General features: G+C 43.4%; 1 protein-coding gene and 1 long non-coding RNA gene across 2 annotated transcripts in view; one reads left to right on the top strand and one right to left on the bottom strand.

Annotated features, from left to right (window-relative positions):
* ARMC2 (armadillo repeat containing 2) overlaps nucleotides 1-4,315 on the bottom strand; it is a 140,667-nt gene extending 136,352 nt beyond the window's left edge. The window contains exon 1 of the mRNA XM_006156963.2: nucleotides 4,222-4,315. The gene's annotated coding sequence lies outside the window, so the exon portion shown is untranslated. The remainder of the gene's footprint in view (nucleotides 1-4,221) is intronic.
* The window catches only part of LOC102480892 (uncharacterized), a 13,088-nt gene continuing 4,390 nt past the window's right edge, over nucleotides 4,129-12,826 (top strand). The window contains exons 1-2 of the long non-coding RNA XR_335757.2: nucleotides 4,129-4,242; nucleotides 8,626-8,714. This is a non-coding gene — a long non-coding RNA (uncharacterized LOC102480892). The remainder of the gene's footprint in view (nucleotides 4,243-8,625; nucleotides 8,715-12,826) is intronic.

Here is a 12,826-nt window from a genome sequence, read left to right as displayed (position 1 = left end):
AATATTTATTTTGGCCAAATTCTAAGAATTGTGTAAATTATTTGGGCATATAAGAATTTAGTCTGACCAATGGCAGACACAAAGTAGATAATGGTCTTGAGAATGTCTTTGTAAATTTTAACCACAAATTCTAATTCAGTTTTCTCTAGTTCTCTCCCTTTCTCTTTCCTCATAAATCTCACTTTAACAATTATATTATGGGAAACTGGTACAATAATGTAAAATTTCCACAGCTAATCTATCATGATTATATTATTATTAATATATTATCAAAGAAATCAAACATGGGAATGCTTAATGAAATAAATTAAGTGAGTTAGAAGTGGGTTTGGGGACAGGGTTTTTTCTTTATACTGGTTAAATCACAAATTATTAGAGATTGGTTTTTGCCAACTTGCAAAAGATTCACTTAGCGTTTGAAAGCCTGTCTTCTTGTAGTGGAGCATACCTGAACAACGATGTAATGGGACCACAAACAGTTTAACTTTGCGAAACTTTCCTGGCAACTGAAACAGATCCATTCAGCTATTGTAGTATTGATTAACTGTTTCCTATGTGCGAAGCCCTCTGCTTCCATCTCTTGGAGCACAGAGAGAAGTGAAATACTGACTCCATTCTCAGGCAAGACAGGCCGCTGGTGCTAGCTAAACACTTTAATCCCAAGCACTGTACTATATACTCTTTAGTACTTCATCTTAATTAGTCCTGACAACAATTTTATGAGGTAAAGTCCCAAGCAAAAACAAATAAAAAAGTTATGACCTACATCCAGAGATGATATTCAAACTATTACCTATGAAGGGAGAGGAGACAGGGAGATGGGGTATTCAGTGCCCTTGGGGCTGCAACCATTTAACTGTGAATACAGAGGCACACCAATATTTCCATAACAGGAGCAGCCCTCTTGCTGTGTACCAGCTGCGTATTGGCTCTGCTTATTCCCAAGTGATTTTAATACAAGGAAGAAACTGATGGTGTCAAGGGAAAAAAAAAATAGAGATAAATTACCGTGTGATTGAAAAGGAGAAAATATTTTTGTTTAGGAGAGGACATCAGGTAGCCTTCCTGGAGGAGGTGATGCTTGAGCCAGGTTCTGACATATGAGCTAAATTTGAACAAGTGACAATGACTACGTGAGGACTGGAGCTGAGAATAAAGTGCCAACAGTCAGTAAGTGAGCCAAGGTAGAGTATCAGGAACATTTTGATGAATAGATGACAGATTCTGAGGGATGATGTGGCCTACTCCAAAAGGACAGGAAGGGAAGGAGGGGAAAGTGATGAAGTCAGAGAGTTCTTACAGAATCACCAGCTGACTCTTAGAGGTCACTGTCTCAGGAAAGCTTCCTGCCTCTGCCACCCTCCTAGCCAGAATTAAGGCTCCACAAGTCCTCGGTAGCCTTTGTCACTATGCCCTCCTACTGATAGAACTGCCCGTGCCTCTATCTGGAGTCACCCCACCAGCCTCAGAGCTCCCACCCTCCACGTGAGGGATCACAGAAGGACATTTTCAAACTAAGACTGGAACTAAGACTTCTAGACAAAGGCTACACTGCTTCTTCCATTGGAGATGTTAGGGATAGTGAATTATGGACGTATATTGGAGTGTATTTCAAATTGCATCTGATTCTTGATGCCATGAGGTAACGTAAGTTCAAAGTTAGCCCTCTTTCCTCCTGCCTTCGGGATGGCTGGCGTGGAATAGGACTCGGAAGCTGTGACCAGAGTGGAGCATGGGAAGCCTGATACGCAGAAGTGAATACAGAGGTAGGGGGAGATGAGAACAAGTGAAACGCGCTGGGAACAGAAAAACCGAACAGGACTGGCATCTGAGAGCACGAGAAGCCAGTGGCAACACTGGGCAAGGGACGCTTTAAAAGAAACAGGAGGAAAAACAGACTTCAAAGGGAAGGAAGAGGCTGAGTTCTGCCTTACATTACACTGTCCTGAGTCTGCGGCGTGCACAGGACCACTGTAAGATGAAGACCATCAGCAGCAGGAAATGGTTCACTGAACTTTTCTATCGTTTTTAATTTTTGTAGGACGCATATGCTTGCTACAAAAAGATGTAGGGAGAGAGGAAAAAGGAAAGTGAGAAATCGCTCCTCTAGGGGGGAATGGCTGCATCATAATCCCGTCTCCTCCAGTTTCATCTTAAGATTTTGCACATCCATGCACATGCCCCCAATGTCATTTTCCTTTTTTTTTTTTTTTTTAGTTTTTTTTTAGTTTTTTTTACCACAGGGCACATTTGCCCACCAGAGAGAAACATAGAGAAGCAGTGAGAGGGAAAGTGAGAAATCACTCCCCAGGCTGGATGGCCAGGCTGCAATCCTTCTCCTCCTGGGATTTGGGCACCAGTGCCTGGCATCATTTCAGGCCTCCAGGTCTAGGATTTGAACTGTGGTCAGCCATGAGGGAGTCCAGGGCCTTAACCACATCACCTGCTGACCAGACACCGAACCTTTTAAAAACAAGATATTTCTATTGGTTTGGGGGACTTTTTTAAATAAAATATGTCATTTGTTTGGGGGAAATGTCAGAGTTACAACTTATGGACGTTTATATCTAATCTTTAAAAACACCTGTCTTTATCTTTGCTGCTTAATAGCCAGAGCCTTCGGGTAATGCAGCATGACACTATAAGAATGTCAGCACAGGGAACAGGCTGGCTGTCTCTACACTCTGTTCCCTGAAAGTCAAATACTCAGGACCCTTTCCACAATTCTGAAATTACTTTTATGATCATACGACCACCAACAGAGGCATGGCTAAATTCTTAGGTGCTGGAGTAAGGGTTTGAATCCTGACAGTTCACCACTGTGGGACCTTAGGCAAGCTGGCTAACATCTCTAAGCCTCAATTTCCTCATCTGTAAAACATGGATAGTAATAATAATTATGGTAATGATAGGATTGTTTGAAGAATTAAATAAAATAATAATCCATGTAAAGTGCTTTTGATATGGTGAGTGGCCCTTAAAAAATATTTACGATTACTGCCCAAACACTGTGTTATAAAGAGATACAGTTAAGGGACCAGCAGTTGGCTTAATGGCTATGTCGCTGGACTTGCATGTATTTAACCGCGGTTTGAGTCCTGGACCCAGTGGATTAAACTCATGTGGGGCACATGTGCGTGAATGCCCAAGATCCTGAGAGGAGAATGGAGGAAAAGGGATTGCAGCATGGCCATCTCCCCTGGAAGGGGGTGATTTCTCACTTTCTATATCTCTGTCTTTCTGGCGAGCACACGGGCCCTATAGCAAAAACATCTCCAAAAAAATTATAATAAAAAATTTTAAAAAGAGATACGGTTAAAAAAATTTCTGAATAAAAAACTGCATTTTAAAAAACAAATTGCAGAAGAGAAAATGACGTGTGTTCCATGTTTTCACACATTTCACAAGTTTTCAAATTTAAATTTATGACACCAGAAAACTTTAATTAATCATTTAATTGCCTATCAGCTGGGCCAAATCCCCATCAACGACTAACTAGAATCTTTTAGATTCACAAACTAGGTTTCAAATGAAAATGCTGATGCTTTTCTATCAAGTAAAAATAATTCTACATCAGGGCAGGATGTAAGACCTGCTGTGATCATCATGGGAATGGACCATAAAAAACATCAAGTGTCCACACAAAGTATTTCAACATACATTATTGTTACACATTTCTTTATCGAAGAAAACTGTTGTCTAGAAGAGCGCAGGTACAAGCTGACCTTGGCCGGTTCTACAAAGTCCTTTAGTCTACCACTCTCTCATTCAACAAATACGACGGACCTCCTACTAAGCACCACGCATTGGGCTCAGTGTACAGAACTCAAGACGGCCGCGCAGACCCCGGACGGCGTGCACAAGCCACTCTCGTCGCCCCTCTCTGCCATCCAAGGACAAAGGTGGAGGCTACAGGAAGGGTCCCCGGTGAACCGGCGGGGAGAGCCTCACCTCCCGCACCGACAGCGGGTCCCCGGCTCTTGGCAATGCAATACCGGTTCGTCCAGGCCACGGCGAGTCCAGCAGCATTCTCACCCAACCCGCCCTCCCTCCCTCCAGCTCCCGCAGGCTGGCCGGCGTCTCCATGGTAACTGTACACAAACTACCTCCTGCCGCGGCCGGGCCGCCAGCCTGCACAGGCAGACCGCTACACGGCGGGCAGCGGCAGAATAAGTTGGAAGTGGGCGCAAAGAAGAGGGCTTCTGGCCTGACCCAAAGCACCTGCGATGCGCGATGGAGACAGTAAGCGCTACGGTAGTTCAGCTCATCCTCCCGCTTTCCCGAGGCAGTGGCGGCAGCAGCGACGGCGACGAAGAGGGCGGGGCGGGGCGGGGAGGGGCCGAGCGGTCTCCGGACGCCTCCCGGCCGCTGGGCCAGCGCCAGTCCCAATCACGCATGCGTAGAAGTGTCGATATGTGGTGGGGGTAGGGGATCTGGGCGGAGCCTGCGAGGGCGGGGGCGGGGCTTGCGAGGACGCAGTAAAGAGAGGGAAGGGGCTGGAGCTCCGCGTAGGAGAGGCCTGGTGGGGAGCCTGTCCCTTCTAAATGGGCAATTGGACCGATTCGCGTTTGTTGAGCACCTGCGAAATCTCAGGTGCGCTACTAACTAGGCAGGACTGCAGCTTAAAGCTCGGGAGTCAAAGTCAGGGTTATTGGTTCAGACCGATTGAAGCTTTGCAATCTGGAACCAGTTGCTTAACCTCTCCGTGGTCTCTTATAGAAGGTGCAGAAAAATACAATAGAAGTACTTAGCTAGGTCTCAGGCTGAACAAGAAAATAGACTATCGTGCTATGCACGTGGCAATCAACGTTTGATCAACTGCTTGCTAGTATTAAGGCCTTGCACTTGTTCCACACTTCAGAGTTTACAAAGGATATTCAGGGATCTTAATCTCTCAGAGCGCTCCCCCCTCTGTCTCTGAGGTAGCCAGTCTGGGCCCCCATTCACAGGAGCAGAACGAGGGAGGGGTAGAGCGAGATTCAAGCCACGTCCGCAACCCATCATTTTTTGTTCATACTAAGTTATCATAGTTGAACGGCAAAAGAACCCCATTTATATGTTTCTAGTTTAAATTCTGTTCTCTATTAGACTGTTCAGCAACACTTTACAGTGTTAAATACAACTGAGACCATAATCACTCTCCGTTCAGGTTTGTACCACGTGTTACAAATATGAGGATTTTTCAGCTGAAGTGTTGTTGTCAACATTGGAAAAATGCCACGTCCCTTGGTGCTAAGTATCTTGTAAAGAATAATTAAGTTGAAAATATTTTTGAGCATGTACTCTGTGTAAGGCATTGTGCTAGGTTGGAAATAGTAGTCATCTGAACTAAAGGAAGTATCCTTCAAAGCACCATCAGGATTTCACAGCAGATAATAAACACTCATTAGTTGATTTGGTAATTTTTTAGGACCTAAAATGAAATATTTGTATTTTCAAAGGACTCGACATGAATTATTATATCAGTAAGTCCCATTTATAGCCACTGGCCTCCATTGTGCAGAGACCTTTACCTGCTTCAAATAAAACCATAACTAGTCTTTTGAAATCACGACCTGTGAGATGGGATAAAATCTGACTTTATTTTGGTGTCACTGCCATGTGTGCATATGTGTGTGTATGGGGGGTTAGTGTTTTAAATACGGCCCTGCTGTGTTGCAGTCCTCCTGCCTCAGCAGTAGCTGGGACCACAGGTGCATGCCTGGCGTTTTAGGGTGGGCCAGGAATGGAACCTGGACCTCCTTGGTAGCCCTTGGCATGCCAAGCAGCAGTGTCCAGCAGGGCTACAGCAGCTGGGCCCCCTTGCTGCCATTTCCCACTGTATTCAGTGTTAGTTAGTTTCTCCTCTCCCCAGATAGAAAACTGGGTGGAGCCCTTGAATTTCCTGCTCACTTTTAGGTAACCAATAGTCTGTGGTAGCTAAGTCTCAACCAGCGTTTTGTTTTGAAATTGTAATATTGAGTGCAAAATAAAAATAAATGCATTGGACTTTACTTAAAAGTAGGTCTTTTCCCCCTATCCCTACCTCAGGCTTAACACCTGTAGTTTGTCTTCCCAGAGGAATGCAGTTGGCTTAAGGTCACACTTCCCTATTACCTAGAGGCTGTTTAAGACCCAGCTTTGGGGACCAGCAGATGCCGTAATGACTGCGTTGCTGGACTCCCATGTAGTTGACTGTGGTTCGAGTCCTGGAGCCGGTGGCTTCAACTCACGCTGGGCACGTGTGCGTGCATGCCCAAGATCCCAAGAGGAAAATGGAGGAGATGGGATTGCGGTGTGGCCATCCCCCCTGGGGGGTGATTTCTCACTTTCTGTCTCTCTTTCTCTTTCTTGGTACGTGCACATACCCTTTAGCAAAAACATCTCAGGGGTGGGGGGGAAGACGCAGCTTGGGTCAAAGTGGACAATGAAGAGCAAAAAAAAAGAGGCAAGGAGTTGGAACACTTGTCCTGAAGTTGAATGACTTCTACTTTTTTTTTTTTTTTAATGATAGCGTGTGTACACACATAAGAGAAATAGAGAGAAAGCATCTTTGACAGGATCCAAACAAGCCATCATCCCTTCTAGCTGACTATGCTGACCTATGGTTACAATTTAAGACTCGAGTGGGTCTTTCCTGGGTCCTTTAGAGTTTCCCCCTGTGGGAGGGACCTCTCTCCTAGGGACTCTTGACAAAAGTAGATTCAGTGCTATTCTGCTGGGTGCTTGTGATTCATTTCCTATCTCTAGAAGTCCAAGGTTCATTCCAGCTTCCACCACCCCTTTACATGGGTCCCAAGGGAAACCCCACACATCTGCTGCCCTACTGACTCAGGGAGCATGGGCCTATCCCAGTGTAGCTCCCTGGAGGATGGTAGTTAGCTCTCCAAGGAGTGAGGCAATCTCCGTTCTCTGGCCACCTGACTGCAGTCTCGGCAGCCCTTCCCCTGGGAAGCTCTTCTCACTGGGTTGAGATAAAGGAGGTTTCTTCTCATGCTTCTTTCTCCAAAGAAATTTCCTCATTCTCTCCCTCTACTTTCTGGCCCCTTATTGTGAGCCTCAGTCTGGGAGAGGGGTCCAGAATTGCGCCGGGGGTCTGTATGTTCCTTTGTAACTTGCCCCATGGAGATTGTCTCATCTTCACTTGGAACTGATACAATGAGTCATCAGAAAAGTCACAATGCATTTTTGCATCGAGAAACACAGCATGACTTTTCCGATGACCCAGTAAGATGTCAGCTTACAAACCTGTTGCAGAGCCTATTACCAGCTACGGTCTTGCACCTTAGGAGCTTGCTCTAAAACAACCTCATAAGCCCACGGTTAGAACCTGAAGCAGGCCAGCCCAAGCAGCCAGGAAATGTATGCCAGGTAAGTTAGGATGACTGAAAAGAATGCCAAGGGCAGAATTATAGGAAGCGGTTATTTGAAGCAATAATGTACAGTTTATCTCACTGAAGGACCTTATCTGAGAAATTATTTATGTTATTACAGCAATGGCAAGTAAACTGATCTGGATGTTTCTCCATGGTGATCTGATGGCTAGTTTGCATTTAGAATTTAACATAGTTGAGCTTCATAATGGAATTATTTTAGATACATAAAATTGTTGACATGTTTCATAACCCCTACATTAAAAAGGGAGATAAAATATTAATTCTAAATATCCAACATTTATAAAATACTTTATAGTTCCCAATCAAGTTTATTTGGAACAATCTTTGAATTGGCAGAGGGCATATGTGCTTGCCAGAGAGAGAGAGAGAGGGAGGAGAGATAAAGCACCTCCCAATGGGACACAGTCATATTACAATCTCTTTTTCTCCATCCCTTCAGGACTTTGGGCTGCATGCACATGTGGAGTGTTTTTTAAGTTACTGGGGCCAGGATTCAAACCATGGTTGGCCATGTGGGATCCGGGTCTCTTAACCACTAGGCTGCAGGGCCAGCTCAAAACATTTTCAAAAAATTTACCCATTTACATCTTCTATAACAGAGAGAGGTAGGCACCTGCAAGAGTGTCTCCATGCTATGACCCACTCCTAGCCTCAAGGATGGGCATGCATAGGCTCACATACCCCCAGGCATGTACAGAGAGACCTTAGAACGTGAACCCAGACCTTCCCTGTATGCCCAGTTACATTTGGCTCCTGAAACATTTCATTTCTACTTTTCCATCCAGTGTTTAAAATAAGCCTGAGAAATAGTTGAGAAACTATTATCCTGATTTGAGAGTGGAGAAAACTGAGTTTCGATGAGGTTAAGTGACCTGCCCACAATGACAGTTAGGACCTGGTGCCCTTTTTTTAAAAAAAATATTTATTTATTTAATTTGTTATTATTATTTTTTAATTTGACCAGAGAGAGACAGCGACAGAAAGAAAGGGAAAGTAGGAAAACATGCCACCAGGTCCAGGACTTGAACCACAGTTAGCCATGTGAGAATCCAACGTTTTAACCACCTTGCCACCTGCCAGCCCCCGAAAGACGAACTGATGCTCTTGATGCCCACATCCTGCATGCCGTCCTGCCACTGTTCATGGATAAATATAATTTGTCAGGCTGAGGCTTCCTGTCCACAACACTGAGAGGTATTTCCTAGACTGCTGGAGCTGTTAAGATAGGCTTTTTATTTTCTCCTCTCAGTTTTCCCAGCATATACCCAGGATCAGGAGGAACTTAAGAATCTACATTCACCTGAAAATACCGGTTGAATTTCTGGATTTTGAGTTAAGGTGAGGATTATATAGGCAGTAGATTGTAATGATATAATCTACATGCTTGGATGCAAAAATACAACAAAATAATGACGCTTTTCACCTGTAGCCTCTACCAGTGTATTTTACAGTTTACATTGTAGTTTACATCACACATACATCATATCTAATATCTTTAGCTCATCTTGATTCATTTACTAGTGGTATTTTTCAAAAGATACAGGTTAAACGAATACTTCTTCCTTTTATTGAAAACATCTTTACTGTATGGCATGTGCACTCAGCAGAGATGCAGACGGGGAAAGTGAGAAATTCCTTGCCATCACCACCCCAAAGAAGATGGCCATGCTACAATCCCTTCTCCTCCATTCTCCCCTTGAGATTTTGGACATGCATGCACACACACATGCCTGGTATGTTTTTCAAGCTGCCAGGTCTGGGACTTGAACTACAGAGTCTGCCATGTGGAATCTCCCTGCTGGCTCTACATGAATACTTCTTTAATGTTTACAGTCCCCTGGCCCCTGATGATTTTTATGACTATAACAGATATGTGGTTCATAGGGGAAAAAATTGCTTCTGGTATGGGATAAAAGTTACCAATTTAGAATTCTAATACTCACTTCAGCACACTTTCTGCTTTCATCGATATGGAATCTGGGTGCTTTAATTATATTTATCATGCAATCTCTGTGAAGAGTTCATCAAATTGATAGCTCATGAAATCTTTGCATATAAATTTAAAGGTACAAATACATTAAAATGTAACTTGGTGCAAATTTACAATGCAATGAAAACTAACTGACTTTATAAAACCGGATAAACACAAGACTATGGAATTGTCTTACCATATATCAGTTGAAAGTTATAGAAAAATCCTCCATTTACTGGGGCTCAGTTGTCACCTGTGTACCTCATGTATTATTTTTTTTTCAGCATATCATTCTCACCACATCCACCACCCCAGGCCATGTCCTCTACAGACCAGTCAAGTTGTTAGCAGGGATGTTAATGAATGAGGGTTCATTTAGTTACCAACTGATTACAAAGAGTCTCTAACTACAAATTGCATTGGTGGGCAGGGGGTTCTAGTTGTTAGGGTGTGAGTCAGTAGGACTGGCTCTGAATTGATTCATCCTAAACCACGGCTGAAGTACCTCCCATAAGTTAAAAAAGACCCACTAAGACCATCAGAAACTATCTTTCTGTTGTTGCTGTCCAACTCACCCATGAGATATTACTAGGTGAGCATGCATGCCTGTATCTATCAGAACCCTGGGCTGCATCAAAATACCATTAAACACCAGGGGCACATATTGTTTGGTTTAACAATAAATCTGGAGGTGGGCTGCTTCAGGTTTGTTCAGTAGCTCAGGGATCAAGGGGTGTCGCACATGCCTTCCCTCATGGTCACAAGACTGCTGTGGCAATCCTGAGCTGTGTATTCTCATATGACAGTGTCAAAAATAAGGGAAGAGGGAGAAGGGGAAAGACCTTCTCTAGAGGGCAAAATTTCCCAGAAGTCCCTTGGCCTTGTTCTCCTTATATCTCATTGGCCAGATCTATGTCACATGCCCACATGCCAGTCCCCAGAGGAGATGAATGGGGTTACTCTCACTATGACTGATTTGGCTCAATCAAAGCTCGATCCCTGGGTTTTCAGGGAAGAGATCACTTTCTCTGAGCATTTCGCTGCTACAACCTGAACTAAAGATCTGTTCAGCAAAAAGAAGGGACAATTATTGGGTAGATACCAATGAGTGTCATGATGGCTGGGGTGAACTACTAAAGAATGCCTCCCAAGAAAAAGGAAGGGAATCAAGGAGGAAAAATAGAGAAATAAGACATATAAGGGACACAGAAATGGAAAACTATCTGTTGATAATAACATGTATGATATCTTTAACTGGAGAGAAAAAAAAGAAAAAGAATGCCTCCCAATATTTGAGGGATTTTGATGGTTGTTTGTTCTGACTGGAATAAGAGAACTGAAGGTATAAGGCTAAGGCATGGAGCTTTAGTCCAGTGCTACCTCCTGAGATGAAGCACGGGCCCTGGTCTCTCTGTACTCAATCCTGGCTGCACAGGAGAACCACTTGGGGAGCTTCAAAACCTATCTCTGTCCAGGGCCCACCCAGAGGTTCTTTTTAAAATTCATTTTATTTTGTTAGAATAGCATGCGGGTGCACATAAGAGAGAGGGAGAAAGCAGCATTGATAGGACCCCATTGCACTACAATCCCTTTTCCTTAGTCCTGTAGTAGATCTTGGGTGCCCATGTGTGTGTACATCCTGTTTCCGGGTAGCCTGGGGATCTGAACCACAGTCAGCTATGTGGCTTCCAGCACTGCAGTCCCATACACTGCAAACTGCACCATCTAGGCTGGGCTCCCAAGCAGAGGTTCTGATTGAGGTGCCAGGTAAGTGAGGGCACAGGTGGGCTGAGTGTTTTTTTATTGCTGCTGAGGAAACTAATCCGCAGCAGTCAGCATGGTAAATCTCAGCCCTAGTGAAGGTCAGAGTTCCCTTCTGAGAGCCTCAGCAGGACTCAACGGCTTTTTTTTCTTCTCAGTTACATTTAGTTGTCATAAGTCTTTATGGCATGTAATAGTTTTTCAACGCATGGATGTGGTAATATCCAAATCATGGATATTACAATATACATCAATAGATAAAGGTTTGATAACTGGCAGATACAGGGAACTCAAGCAGTCCAACAGCTTTTAATCAGAGCTATTGAAAGAATTCTTGGCTTTTAGAGTAGAAGGAATAGAGAGGAGCCTAATTATACATGACCCAGAGATAACAACCCCATCTCACAGAATCATAGTTTTATCTTTGATGTCCACTTCTCCTGTCACCACATCTAGGGCAGATTTTGCACCTACTCTCCAATTGACCTCTGTGACCACCACCACCACCCCACCCCGCACTCTCTTCCTGCTTTAGTCCCCCTACACTCAACAACCAAGGTAGTGTCATAAACCACAGTGCCAGACATGGCTCCCCACCCCCTTCTTTTTTTTTTAATTTAATTTATTTATTTATTTTAACTTTCTTTTATTTATTCAATCGCATAATTATTTGACTTACAAAATGGATATTTCAACAGGTGAACATTTTTCCCTAGTACAGCTGATAAAACTATAAAATATCTTCAACAGATAATACATTTCTTTGTTCCATTATTGCTTTACCTCCCTATTTTTCTTCTAAATATCCTTCCTCAGACCCTCCTCTTTCACACACACTGTATTTGGTATTTATATCTATATACTGTGTTTCTATATTCTTTAGTCAATCCGTTTCAGTCATAGAGTACGGACACTCGGTATATATTAAGTGGGGACATACAATGCCTCTCCTTCATAGCCTGGCTTGCTTCACTCAGCAGTAAATCTTCCATATTTGTCCACTTCCTGTCAAAAGCCAGGGTTTTGTTGTTTTTTATGTCTGAATAGTATTCCATAGAGTATATGTGCCACAGTTTTTCTATCCATTCATCTGTTCGTGGACATTTGGGTTGTTTCCATGGCTTAGCAATTGTGAATAGTGCCTCAATAAACATCAATGTGCAAGTACTTTTCTGACTAAGTATTTTGTCCTTTGGGTAAATACCAAGGAGTGGGATTGCTGTATCATATGGTAGTTCTATTTGTAGATTTTTGAGGAATCTCCAAATTGTTCTCCACAGTGGCTGAACCAGTTTACATTCCCACCAGCAGTGTAAGAGAGTTCCCCTTTCACCACACCCCCTCCCCGCCAGAGAAGGCTGTTGAGCATTTTTTCATATGCCTTTTAGCTATTTGTATGTCATCTTTAGAGAGTTTTTTTTTTTTCCAACTCATTCTCCCATCTTTTAATAGGATTGATCATCTTTTTATGGAACAGCTGCTTGAGTTCCTTGTGAATCCTGGTTATCAGTCCCTTATCTGATGTATAGTTTACAAAAATATTTTCCCATTCTGAGGGCTGTCGATTCACACTAATTACTGTGTCTTTTGCCATGCAGAAACTTCTTAGTCTGATGTAATCCCACTCATCTATTTTGGGGATTATCGACTGTGCTGTGGGGGCCTTATTTAAGAAGTCTTTGCCTATCCCATTATCTCCCAGGGTTTCCCAGTGTTT

Source organism: Tupaia chinensis, unplaced genomic scaffold (assembly GCF_000334495.1).
Source record: "Tupaia chinensis unplaced genomic scaffold, TupChi_1.0 Scaffold000527_1, whole genome shotgun sequence".
NCBI lineage: Eukaryota > Metazoa > Chordata > Mammalia > Scandentia > Tupaiidae > Tupaia > Tupaia belangeri.
This window is presented reverse-complemented; position numbering and strand designations above follow the sequence as displayed.